Source organism: Solanum stenotomum, chromosome 2 (assembly GCF_019186545.1).
Source record: "Solanum stenotomum isolate F172 chromosome 2, ASM1918654v1, whole genome shotgun sequence".
NCBI classification, from domain to species: domain Eukaryota; kingdom Viridiplantae; phylum Streptophyta; class Magnoliopsida; order Solanales; family Solanaceae; genus Solanum; species Solanum stenotomum.
In genome coordinates, this window is record NC_064283.1 from 52,132,848 (window position 1) to 52,146,700 (window position 13,853).

Here is a 13,853-nt window from a genome sequence, read left to right on the forward strand (position 1 = left end):
CCAAAGCTCCACAAAAAGAACACCTCCCTTCAACTAGTAAGAACTCTCTTTTTGACAAACTTTATGCACTCTATAATTTTCTTGTATTTCAAACAAATGAAGACCACCACTATTTATACTAGAAAAAGTCTTCCTAGCAATGAATAGGAAGATAATGGTGTAGTAAATAGTGAAGATAATGATCTTAGGAGTTACATAGATTACAAAGTATAATGGAGGAATAAAGAGTGAATCATACATAATATGAGAGGTTACAAAAGTTTTAATGGACAATGAAACCTCTCTTGGCTGAATAGTCAAAGCCAACCGTTGGTGACATGCAACAAAGAATGAGTAACACATGCAGTAACTCAAAAATGGAGTAATGCTCAAACTTAATGTTCCAACGGCAAAGTAATTGTCAATTACACCCAACTTCTGTAACATATATGAGAAGTCAAAAACGGATAACTTACAGCAAAGGCAATACTATGACTCCAAAGTATTAGCAAATTAGCATACAAAATATTAATATTAAAATGCTGACCAACAAGTTAGTAATCATGGTTAAAGTTAGAATTAGGAAACTTGACCACGCTACACGCGGTATAAGAAAATATTAAATTTACAATTTTTTTTGTTTTATAAAATTATAATATAACTAATGTTTTTAACGATTTTTTCGATATTCAAATCCAAATAAATTATACGGAAAAGGGTCAAAATTGCCCCTGAACTATGCGAAATAGACCACTTATACCCTCCATTACATTTTGGGATCAAAAATACCCCTGCAGTTATTCCAGGAGACCACAAATACCCTCAAGAGTTAACACCCCAATTTTTTAGTGACGTGGCAAGCCACATGGGACTAATCCCTCCACCTAAGCATTGCCAACTAAGATTTACTACAAAAGAACTTGACTTTTAGTGGCGACAAAGTCGCCACAAAATCCCAAAATATTGCCACTAAAGGTTATGAGTGATTTGTAGTGGCGACTAAGGCTCCAACAACCATTCGCTAGTAAAACCTATTTTTTCAACAAAAAAATATAATAATTAATTTTCGATTGCGACCTAATTTTCTAAAATAAATAACTTGCAATATCCATATTAAAAACATCCAATATTATTACGAAAAATAATCAAAATTACTTCTCGATTCAAATCTCCTACTATATATATATAATGCATCATTGTACATTTTATACATTTACATATGACATAAAAATAAAACATATAGTGTCTTCAAACTCCTACTTAATCGATATCATATTTGGTTTTTTAAAAACAATGAAGAAAAAAACACAAAATTAGAATTTAATGTTAAAAATTTTTAGTGACGATTTTCTGGGCTTTTGTGGCGACTGTTGTTGCCGCTAAAGGTCTAGTTCTTTTGTAGTGAATCCTAGTTGGCAACACTTAGGTGGAAGGATTAGTCCCACGTGGCTTGTCAGGTCAATAAAAATTTGGGGTGTTAACTCTTGATGATATTTGTGGTCTCTTAGGATAATAGCAGGAACATTTTTTATCCCAAAATATAACGAAGGATATAAATGGTCTATATCATATAGTTCGGGGGCAATTTTGACCCTTTTCCGTAAATTATATTACAAATTCTAACACTTATAATTGTAATTTTGACTTAGATTCATTAGACATTGATTTTATATATATATAAAAAAAAAGAATCCTTAATTAGCCCAATCTAATACTTATTCTTTAATGTTAGAGTTGTTATAATTTAAAATTTATGAATTTAGTATCCATTTAAGTGCATTCTTTTACATAATTATAATATGGTAATAAAAATAAAAATAATAGATTTAACAGAAAAATGAAGGAATATATACATATTTAAGACATTTGTGCAAGGATTAGTTTAAAGTTTGCTTCCACTAAAAAATATGTTATTTCTAATATAAATGCATAAAATGTAGAACTAACATGCAAATTAATTACCATAAATATAGTAGATCTATGAGGGAAAAAAGAAATAATTTCATAGACCTTCTTTGAATTTGACTTTTCTGAAATGGTTCGGATTTAAATTTATAGCAATCACCTGTTAAAATTTATGATATTACACTTTTTTTTTTGAATTTACTTTTCTTATTTTAATTTTATTGTAACACTTCTTTTAACCTATTAAATATAAATTATTATTTTCAATTATATGTTTAGACTTACTTGTCCCTCAAAAGAAACTCAATAACCTTGTTAAAAGAATCTTCTAAGTAGCATTACATATATGGATGGAATTATCATCTAGTTTCTTAAATATTAAATGAAATATATATGTAAGTATCACATCATTTTATATATATATATACTCAGAGAAAAAAAATCACACTTATGAGAGAGATTAGACAGTACAAAAAAGCCAAAATTAAAAAAATACTCACACACAAAAATAAACATCCTGCTTAAGAGAAAAGTCAGGTTATCTTTCTATGTATCAGAAGTATAGAATTAAATGTTAAAAAAGATCAATATTATTCCTACTTAATATTAATAGTTAGCAATCAAAAATGAAAGTGTAACAAATTTTATTGGCAAAATTTGATAATAAAAGAGATTGATGAAAATATGTATGTTAAAATGTAAGGCAAATAATAAAAAAAAGAACTAATATATAAATTACTTGAAAGTTGAAAATTTTTCACCCTCATAACTTCGCACTTAATCGATAACATGATCGCAGTATTCGAATCTTTAGAAATTTTTTGTCTTTGAATATTTCCTATCCTTTTTCCTTTCCATTCTGTCTCACCCATCAATTTTTCAAAATCTGCAACATTTGGCAACATTTACTTCTTTTCTTGACATCTTCCTTCCCTTTAAACTTAATATGACAACGTTTTACTTCTTCATTTTTTCACCAACGTGTATCTTGCTTTAATATTAAAAATAAAAATAAATCAACAATCTAAAGAAAAAGGAAACAAATTTCCTCCATGTAATTCAAATTAATCCCTATTAACTGTCCACAAAGAAATATCTCTAGTAAACTCCAGTAGATATTTCCATTGCTTTTGTGATTTTGGATCGATGGCTAATCAAAAGCATGCAGGGAAATTTTTTTAATCTAAATTTTGCAGATAGCTTAGTGGATGATATGCCATAGTTGGGATCCCTACTATTATTTATATCATAATTGGACATAAATGAAATTAATAGGATGTCGTTTGGACTTCCTTTAGAAAGGGTGAAAGGGTGTATTAATTGACAGTTACATTCTTTTAATGACTGTATGAGCTGTTAAAGATTTAATTTAAATTTATATATTGATATAAAACAGTTACTTCATCTGGGAAGGGTGAAGGGCTGTGTTAATTGACAATTACTTTTTTTCTTTAATGGTTGTATGGGCAGTTAAAGATTTAATTTAAAATAAATTAAATATAATTGAAAAAATTAGAGGAAAAAAGTCCAAAAAAACAATAAAAAAGATAAATGTGATTTCTGGCCTATGAAGGGCGCCACATCAGCGGGCTTATGTTCCTGCTTTATATTAATTTATAGATTGTCCTTAATGCACCGAATCAAACAGTAGATAAGAAATAATCCTAGCATAATATAACTAAAAACATCATTATTAATACACTCTTTTCAATACTATTTTTATACGCTCTATCAAACTCGTTTGGTAGGATATATTAGAGAATTTAATACACGTAAAAGTTATGGTATTAGTTAATCCTTTATTTGATAGGGTTTTCAACTTATGTACAATTAATACATGTATTAGTTAAACACTCTATTCAGCAGTATTATGGGGGTGTATAACTAACACATTGCAAACTATGATATTAGCAATACAAGGGTTATAATACAAGGATAAGTATGGTGAAATACATAATTGTCTTTAATAGATCAAACTAATTAAACAATGAATGAGAAACAATCTCACATATTAATTTCAGCAATGTTAATACACCTTATTCAGTACTATTCTTACACATTTTATCAAATAGAATGTATTTGAGTGTGGATAAGAGGTGCTGAAGTTGAGCGTGAATGATGGATGATATATAATGTATAGTTAGCATTTTGCAATACAACAAATCAAACAAATAATTTCCATATTATAATCTTTGTCATTACTAATCCCCGTCCTTACTAAAATCTAAACCAAACAACCCCTAAATGTATTTTGTTGCCATCAGATATCTTGAACGATCTTGAATGATACAAAGTAAGCGTCCTAATTGCATGTGGTAGAGTAATAAATACAACAATTTTACATTTTTTTTTTCGTTATTACGCTACCCTGAATATTAAATATGGTTAAGTTATTAACTTTTTATGTTTGAAATATCTACAAAGATACACGTGTGGATTGGCTTTAGAATTCTTTTTAGCTTATAAATAAAGAAGCGACAACTTAAATGTTGTGATGAGAGAGGATTTTGTGTCTAACATATGGAAGAAATTAAGTATTAAACATTTTTATAATATAACTCAATTTCAAACACATTTTTGGTATTTCATATACAAACACTTGCGCCTTATATACTATGAAACTCTTACACTTCCATTTTTTATAAGGTATTAAGTATATTATAATATATTTTATCTGTTCACTTTTATTTATTCAGAATGAACTTTGCCCTCTTCTTAAAAACTAATAAACAAAGTATATATTTTATAATAATATTCATATTAATTGGTGTATAATTTCACTCGACTTGAAAAATGATTTGGGAAGTAAGTATTTAATATTAAAATTAAAATATTAAAAAAAAAATTCTCATGATATACTAAAGTGGACAAATAAAATTAAAAAATATTTTTAGTATGGTGAATACGTAAAAGTAAATAGAGGGAGTACATAATTATTAAAGAAAATTTAAATTATAAATATTTTTTTTACATATTTTTCTATGAATTTTTTTTCACAAAGTTTAACATTTTTATTTACACGTTTGATTAAGAAAGAGAATCAATGCTTTTTCGAAATTCGTATCTCTCGAAACTCTATAATAAAAATAAGCATAAATTACTTAAGAAGATATATCAATTATCAGTAATAATTTTCATGCACTTTAAACATGCAATTAAGTATAATATTTTATTTTATAAAAAAAATACTTTTTAAAAATCATGTAATCTCCGTCGAATTTTCATTCTTTTCCTTTTCCGGCACTTGATTTCTCCGATTATTTCTTACAAAAAAAAAAATCCGCTCTTTCCGACGTAATCTCCGTCGATCACCATATTAAAGAGTAAACAAAAATTATCTGAGTTATTACCCAGAAATTAATGCCTATTCTAAATTTAAGAGTCAACATAAGTTATTTGAGTAGTTCGTCAGAACATTACTGTTTATTATAAGATTGAAGAATCAAATAAAAATTACTTGAGTAATCAATAGTCACAAGTTAAATATTATATCTTCTCATATCGATTAACTGATTACAAGTCAAATATTTTATCCTCCGTTAAATTATTTGTTATTGTAATGTTGCACTTTGCAATTGGATAAAACTATCTCATTATAAGTTGCGACTCAAGAAATAGATTAGCAATTTCTTTAATTTAGTCCTCTAAAAATCTGATACGCCAATTATTATTTTTAGTTGATAGTGTATTTATTATTTTATTTTTACTTAAATAATATTGTACGTTGTAGAAAAAAGCAAGTTGATTTTTTCTAAAACCTACTTTTAAGGATATAATATTATTTTTTAAAAAAACTAAACTACTTACATTTTCATATTAGTAATTAAAGTTTTGCGTAACAATATTCGACGAATAATGTTATAAATACAAAATTCACATTATACTAACTTGAATTAATCCTTCCTAATATATAAAAATAGAACATAAGTCTCGTATGAAAAAAAATATATTTAGACACCAATTCTATTGAATCATCATTATTGTAGAAGCGTATTATATTTTATTAGTCTTATTTTTTCCTCTTAATAACATTGCACATTATCAGAAAGATTTGTTAATAAGAACTTCAGTCCTTTTATTTACAAGAAATCATATTTTATTATTTTCAACAGTTACATTCAAATTTATCTCAAGTATCTTAACATACTAGAAAGCGATGCCCGTGCGATGCACAGGGCCCAAGTCCAACAATTTGATTTGTAATGTGTTCAAATATGCAACATTTATTATATCAGAAGGAAAAAAAATGGTATGTTACCATAAGTTTTTTCTCATTACAATTTACAAGTAGTATAGCATCAAGTTAATTACGCATTAGTACCACCAAAAAGATAAAGTAGAGCATAGGTATGTTTTGGCAGCCAAGAACTACATCTAAATGTTTCAATAATTGATATAACACATTGATTCCATAAAAAATCACTACATGTGAAGGAATCATTAACAAAAAATGTAAATTTCAGATTAACCAAAAGAAACACCCTCTGCCATCAATGAGCTTTGAACGAAAATTGTAACTTCACACAAATTTTAGTTGAGAATTACAATACTAACAATGCTACGAATATTAATCATATATCCTAAAAAGTTTATTTTGATTTTGCAACTGTGGGCAGCAATGCCGCTTTCGTTTTTTCAAGCATATCTTTTTTTCACATGGATGTTGATAGCTTCTTCTTCGGTACATTTGTTCTGTTCAGACAAAGTAAAACAAAACAGGATTTAGAAGCAAAGTTTTCATCTAAACCATAAGAAAAGAAGTGACTCGGACGGAACAATTAAATACCTCTCTAGCTTTTCCAAATTTCTTTCTCCATATTAGTATTTGTTAGGATCGAGAACTCGGGTAGTGCGGAATTTAGCCAAACAATGTTGTAGTGACAATAACAAAGACAATAGTAAGTTGATAATAACGAAAGTAAAGCAATTAAAGAAGGCACAAATTTAACGTGATTCGGTCAATAGACCTACGTCCACAAGCGGAGAGGAGCAATATCACTATATCAACAAGAGTACAAAAGAGAGTATAGAATTAGAGTAAATACTCTAATTAATCCCAAATACCCAAAGAGAATAACCACACAAGATCACTCCAACAAAGGATTCACACAAGTGTTTTCCAACACAAACTCTCTTACAAAATTACTCTTAATGGAAAGACAAAGAAAGAAAGCAATGAAATATTTTCATATGCTTCAAGATGCGTTTCAACTAATGTCTAAGCTCCCTATTTATAGAGAAAAAAAAACAGGCTTGTTGATGTCATGGATGATGTCTTTGGAAGATGCAAAATATTCAACATCTCAATGTGAATATATCAAGTATGGTGGCTTCCAAATCTTTGACAAATATAGTTGCCAAATCTTAGACAAATATGGCTACCAAATTTCCACATTTGTGGCTTGCAAATCTTTTACAAAAGAAAGATAAAATAACTTTCTTCCATCAAACAAAAAGCCACATTACAAATATCCACCTTGGCCTGAGTTTGGTGAGAATAGTAAATTTGCTCCATTTTCTCCGCAGAAGCCCATATGGGCTAAATTATTCTTCATAAATGCCAATCAAGTTCAAACAAAGCTTGAACTTGCTGACTGGAAGAGACTTCGTGAACATGTCGGCAAGGTTGTCTCTTGTGTTAATCTTCTTAACAGAGACCTTTCCTTCTGCAATGGTTTCCCGAATGAAGTGATACTTGATATCAATATGTTTCGTCCTCTCATGATACATCTGATCTTTAGTCAAGTGAATGGCACTTTGACTATCACAGAAAATGATAATACCACCTTGGTGTAAGCTAAGTTCAGCAAATAGACCCTTCAACCATAATGCTTCTTTGATCGCCTCGGTCACTGCCATATATTCTACTTCGGTAGTAGATAAAGCTACTACATGTTGTAACGTAGCTTTCCAGTTGATAGCACAACCACCAATGCAAAAAACATAGCCTGTTAGTGATCTTCTTTTGTCAAGATCACCTGCATAATCAAAGTCTACAAAACCAACCAAAGTGTTAGGATTTCTCCCAAACTCCAAACATGTGTTTGAAGTACCTCGCAAGTATCTGAGGATCCATTTCACATCCTGCCAATGTGCTTTACCAGGGCAAGTCATATACCGGCTTATCGCACTTACTGCTTGTAAAATGTCTGGACGTGTACACACCATTGCATACATAATACTGCCAACAACACTAGAATATGGTACCTGTGCCATATATCTCTCTTCTTCATCTGTCTGCAGCGATTGAGCAGCTGATAACTTAAAATGAGTAGTAAGAGGAGTACTCACTGGTTTAGCATCTTTCATGCCAAACCTCTCTAAGACCTTCTCCAAGTACTTCTTTTGGGTCAGGAATAACCTTTTGGTTCCTCGATCTCTTTTGATCTCCATGCCAAGGATTTTCTTAGCTGCTCCTAAATCTTTCATTTCAAATTCACTTTTCAGCTGACTTTTTGACGTGTGAATTTCTATCAAATCCTTAGCAGCAATGAGCATATCATCAACCTATAACACTAAGTAAACAAACGAGCCATCATTTAACTTCCGGAAGTAAACACAACTATCATACATGCTCCTTGAATAACCATGACCTAACATAAAGGAATCAAACCTCTTATACCATTGTCTTGGAGATTGTTTTAATCCGTACAAGGATTTCTTCAACAAGTAAACATGATCTTCTTTTCCTTCAGTTTCAAATCCTTCATATTGATGCATGTCTATTTGTTCCTTAAGTTCGCCATGTAAGAAAGTTGTCTTAACATCAAGTTGTTCTAATTCCAAATTTACATGGCAACTAAGGCAAGCAAGACACGAATAAAGTTATGCTTAACTACAGGTGAGAAAATATCATCAAAATCAACTCCTTGTACTTGACTATAGCCCTTTGCAACTAATCGTGCTTTATACCTCGCATCTTCAACCCCTGGAATTCCATCTTTTTTCTTGAAGACCCATTTGCAACCAACAATTCTTTTACCTGACGACAGCTTCACAAGAGACAAAGTACCATTTTTGTGGAGAGATTCAATTTCTTCATTCATTGCAACAAGCCACTTGGCTGAATCAACATTTGAAACAACTTCTGAATAGTTGGATGGTTCTCCAATTTCTTCAGTTTCCTGTGTAACTGAAAAAGCAAATGCAACATAATCTCCATACCTTTCAGGTTTTTGAATTTGTCTCCTTGGTCGGTGTGTGGCTATAGAATACTCATTTGGTATAACTTCAGAAGTCATAACTTCTAGAGCTTCAACTTTAGGAGTTTTAACTGTATTTTGCTCCAGGGTTGATGAGTTTGGCTTTGAAGGAATGTCAAGTTCAACCTCCACCTGCTCATGTATTTCTTGCTCCTTATTTGTATTACTAGAATTAAAAGACTCTTTTCTTGGGTGTAACATAGAGGATTCATCAAAGGTTACATCTCTGCTAATTATGAATTGTGGTGACTTGGGATCAGGATACCAGAGTCTGTATCTTTTCACCCCAGATGCGTATCCAAGGAAAATGTAACTTTTTGCCCTTGGTTCTAATTTACCATCATTCACATGCATGTACGCGAGACAACCAAAGATTTTTAAATCAGAATAATTAGCAGGAGTACCTGATCATATTTCTTCCAGAGTCATAAAGTTCAAGGGTGCAGAAGGAGCACGGTTGACAATGGTACAAGCTGTAAAGATAGCTTCTGCCCAAAAAGCATTTGTCAACCCAGCATTTGAAATCATGCAACGAGCTCTTTCCAAAAGAGTGCTATTCATCATTTCTGCAACACCGTTTTGTTGAGGGGTCATCCTCACAGTGCGATGTCGAGCAATTCCTTCATTTTTGCAAAATTCATTGAACTCATCATTACAAAATTCCAAGCCATTATCCATTCTAAGCCGCTTGACATGTTTTCCTGTTTGCTTCTCAATCAAAACTTTCCATTGTTTGAAAGTTAAGAAAACATCACTTTTATTTTTCAAGAAATAAACCCAAACCTTTCTTGAATAATCATCAATGAAAGTTAACATATACTTGGCACCACCTTCTGACGGGGTACGAGAAGGACCCCAAAAATCTGAATGAATATAGTCCAAAGTACCTTTTGTTCGATGAATTGATGGAGATTTGAAGCTGACTCTTTTCTGCTTTCCGAATACACAGTGTTCGCAGAACTCCATGTTCCCGATACTTTGCCCACAAAAGAAGACCTCTTTTGCTAAGGATGGAAAGACCTTTCTCACTCATATGCCCCAATCGCATATGCCACAATTTAGTGATGTTAGAATCAGATTGGGTAGAAACTGCAGCAGCACTTGTAACAGTGGATCCCAACAAAGTGTACAACGTACCAGATCTGCGTGCTTTCATGATCACAGAGCACCTAGAGATATTTTCATAACTCCACCTTCACCTGTGTATTTGCACCCAAGAGATTTTAGAGTTCCCAAAAAGATGAGATTTTTTTTAAAGTCAGGAACATATCTAACAGAGTTCTTACCACACCATCGTACATTCTGATTTGAATTGTACCTTTACCAAAAACTTTGCAGGGAGCATTGTTGCCCATCAAGACAACTCCACCTTCAACAGATTCGTATGTGGCAAATAAATCCTTATTGGAACACATATGATAAGAACAACCCGAATCCAAAATCCACTCATCGTTAGATTTAAAACTATTACTAGTAGCTAAAAATATTGTTCCATCAGACTCATCAGCAGCTACACTTACTTCAACGGGGCCTATATTTTGATGCTCATGTTTGTTTTCCTTATGCTTTTCTTTGTTTTTTAACTTATAGCATTCATAAATAATATGACCTTTCTTATGACAATATTTGCACACCACATTTTTATATTTGGACTTTGACCTTGATTTAGACCTCTCACTACTTGATTCTTTCTTATTAGATCTATCTCTTACAAATAAACCTTCCCCATGGGTTACACTACTTTCTCCAGTAATATCTCTATCTATCTGTTCTTTTGATTTTAAGATAGATTTAATTTCCCTGTAAGAGATATTATCCTTTTCATAAAGCATAGTATCTCTAATATGCTTAAATGATTGGGGTAAGGAAATAAGTAGTAAGATGGCTTGATCCTCATCATTAACTTCAACATCAATATTACTCAAATCCATAAGAATAGAATCAAATGCATCAAGATGTGAGAGTATAGAAGTACCTTCAACCATACGAAATGTGTAAAACTTTTGCTTTAGGTATAGTCGGTTTTCCACTGTCCTCTTCATATACAAGGTTTTTAGTTTTTCCCACATGCCTTTGGCTGTGGATTCTGCAGATACTTCACGTAAACCCTTATTTGAGAGATTTAAATTTTGCCTTTTTGTCTATGACGGCAAACTCCATGTCCGTCATATTTTCTGGCTTCTTTTCTTTTTCTTCTAGTGCCATATCTAGGCCATCTTGAATTAGTATTGCCTCCATCTTTAATTGCCACATCCCGAAGTTTGCACTTCGGTCAAATTTTTCAACATAAGTCTTTGTTACTGTCATTTTTGGCTATTGAAATTAACCCGATTAGATCCGACTCTGATATCAATTTGTTAGGATCGAGAACTCGGGTAGTGTGGAATTTAGCCAAACAATGTTGTAATGACAATAACAAAGACAATAGTAAGTTAATAATAACGAAAGTAAAGCAATTAAAGAAGACACAAATTTAATGTGGTTCGGTCAATAGACCTACGTCCACAAGCGAAGAGGAGCAATATCACTATATTAACAAGAGTACAAAAGAGAGTATAGAATCCCAAATACCCAAAGAGAATAATCTCACAAGATCACTCCAACAAAGGATTCACACAAGTGTTTTCCAACACAAACTCTCTTACAAAATTACTCTTAATGGAAAGACAAAGAAAGAAAGCAATGAAATATTTTCATATGCTTCAAGGTGTGTTTCAACTAATGTCTAAGCTTCCTATTTATAGAGAAAAAAAATAGGCTTGTTGATGTCATGGATGATGTCTTTGGAAGATGCAAAATATTCAACATCTCAGTGTGAATATATCAAATATGGTGGCTTCCAAATCTTTGACAAATATAGTTGCCAAATCTTTGACAAATATGGCTACCAAATTTCCACAGTTGTGGCTTCCAAATCTTTTACAAAAAAAAAAAAAAAAACTTTCTTCCATCAAACAAAAGACCACATTACAGTATTTGGCACACCCCTGACATAATCATTTTGTGTTATTGTTAGGAAGTCATTCGCCTGCAGAGGCAAACATAACAGAGAATCAAAGATTATGACAAATTTCAACAGAACGGATCAACGCATTTTCAAAATACATCATATTATACTTAAGAAGTTCAAATCTCTTCGTACTTGTAGATAGGGGTGTACATAGCCGGGTTGGTTTAGGTTTTTTAAATATCAAACCAAACCATTTGTGTCGAATTTTTAAATTTATAAACCAAACCAAACCAATAAAACTCGGGTTTTTCAACCTCGGGTTTTTTCGGGTTTTTCGGGTTGTTTCGGATTTTTCCGGTAAAATATTCATACAAACATATAATTTACTTGTACTTCAAATAGTTCTTTAGTCCTACCAAAATATAACTATATAAGATGTTTCTTAAAAATATAACATGATATGATTAATGACACTAAAATATCCAACAAAAATAATAATAATGAAATCCCGTAAAACAAATATTGCAAATTAACAAGTCATAATGAAAATGATCATAATTTAAAAGTACTAAATCATACTAAAATTAAGTTTAATAAATATTAGTTACATGACTAAATATTAAAGGAAATTAAAATTAGATTATGTATTTTAATTGTCTAAACCAATGTAAAACTAAAGAACAAATATTCAATATTATTGTCATTCTTAGTGTTGAATTGATTTTCTTTTTGCATTAGTATTAATTTGATTTTGATTTAAGCTTTATTATAATTATCAACATCTGTGGACTATAATCTTTATTGGCTCATTCATAATTCTAAGTTTCAAACTTGAAATAATATATTAAAAGATAAAAACTATGAAAAAATATAAGAAATATTTAAAAATTATATCAAAGTAAATATTTTTATGTATAAAATAAAATTTTAAAATTATATATAAAATGTCGGGTTGGTTTGGTCTCGGATTGGTTTTTTTTAGTTAAAACCAAACCAACCCAAATATAGTCGGATTTTTTTTCGAGTTGACTCGATTTACGATTTGGTTCGATTTTCGTTTCGGTTTTATACCCCTATTCGTTGACAATAAGCATTGAGCTGATGCAAAGTAACTGAAGTTTACTTTTAAGGACCACCTCCTCCAACATGAAACAATCCAATATTTTAAGCTGTGAGGTAATAGGCTTTCAAGCCTTAATTCTAACCTTTAGTGTATTTCTAACAGCCAATCCACAAGAATTACTTTGACCCTGGCGTTGATCTCTGGTTTGAGAATCCATGTAATCACATGATCAACGCTCGTCTTAAATCTGTCAAAATCATCAAAATAACATGAATTTTGTAGACTACATAATTGATATACGTATATAACAAAGCCAAAACTAATAAAATGCATGATAAATATAAGGGTTGAATCCCCTTGACTTGAAAGGGAAGCTGGGAAGCTTGATATAACCTATTTTTAAGTTGGAATCTCTTTAGTGAAATTTTTGACTCCGTCACTATCTCAGGCGATAAGTTTTACATCTTTCATTAACTAATTTTTTTCATTTGAAGCAGATTGGAAACTGTAATAGACGTATAATTTCCTGTTGGCTTTTCTCCCAATGTCAAACTTGCCCCATTCCCTTTGGAGTGAATGCTTCCAAGGACTGTCATTGTCCTGTGTAATAAAATAAGTCACTTCTAGCTGAAATGAATTGAGTTATTTGACCTGTCAATTATGACATCATTATCAAAATCGGCAGGCTTTACTTCACTATATTTTCCATATTCGTAATTTTAAAAATTGACAAACAAATGACTTATTTTATTTA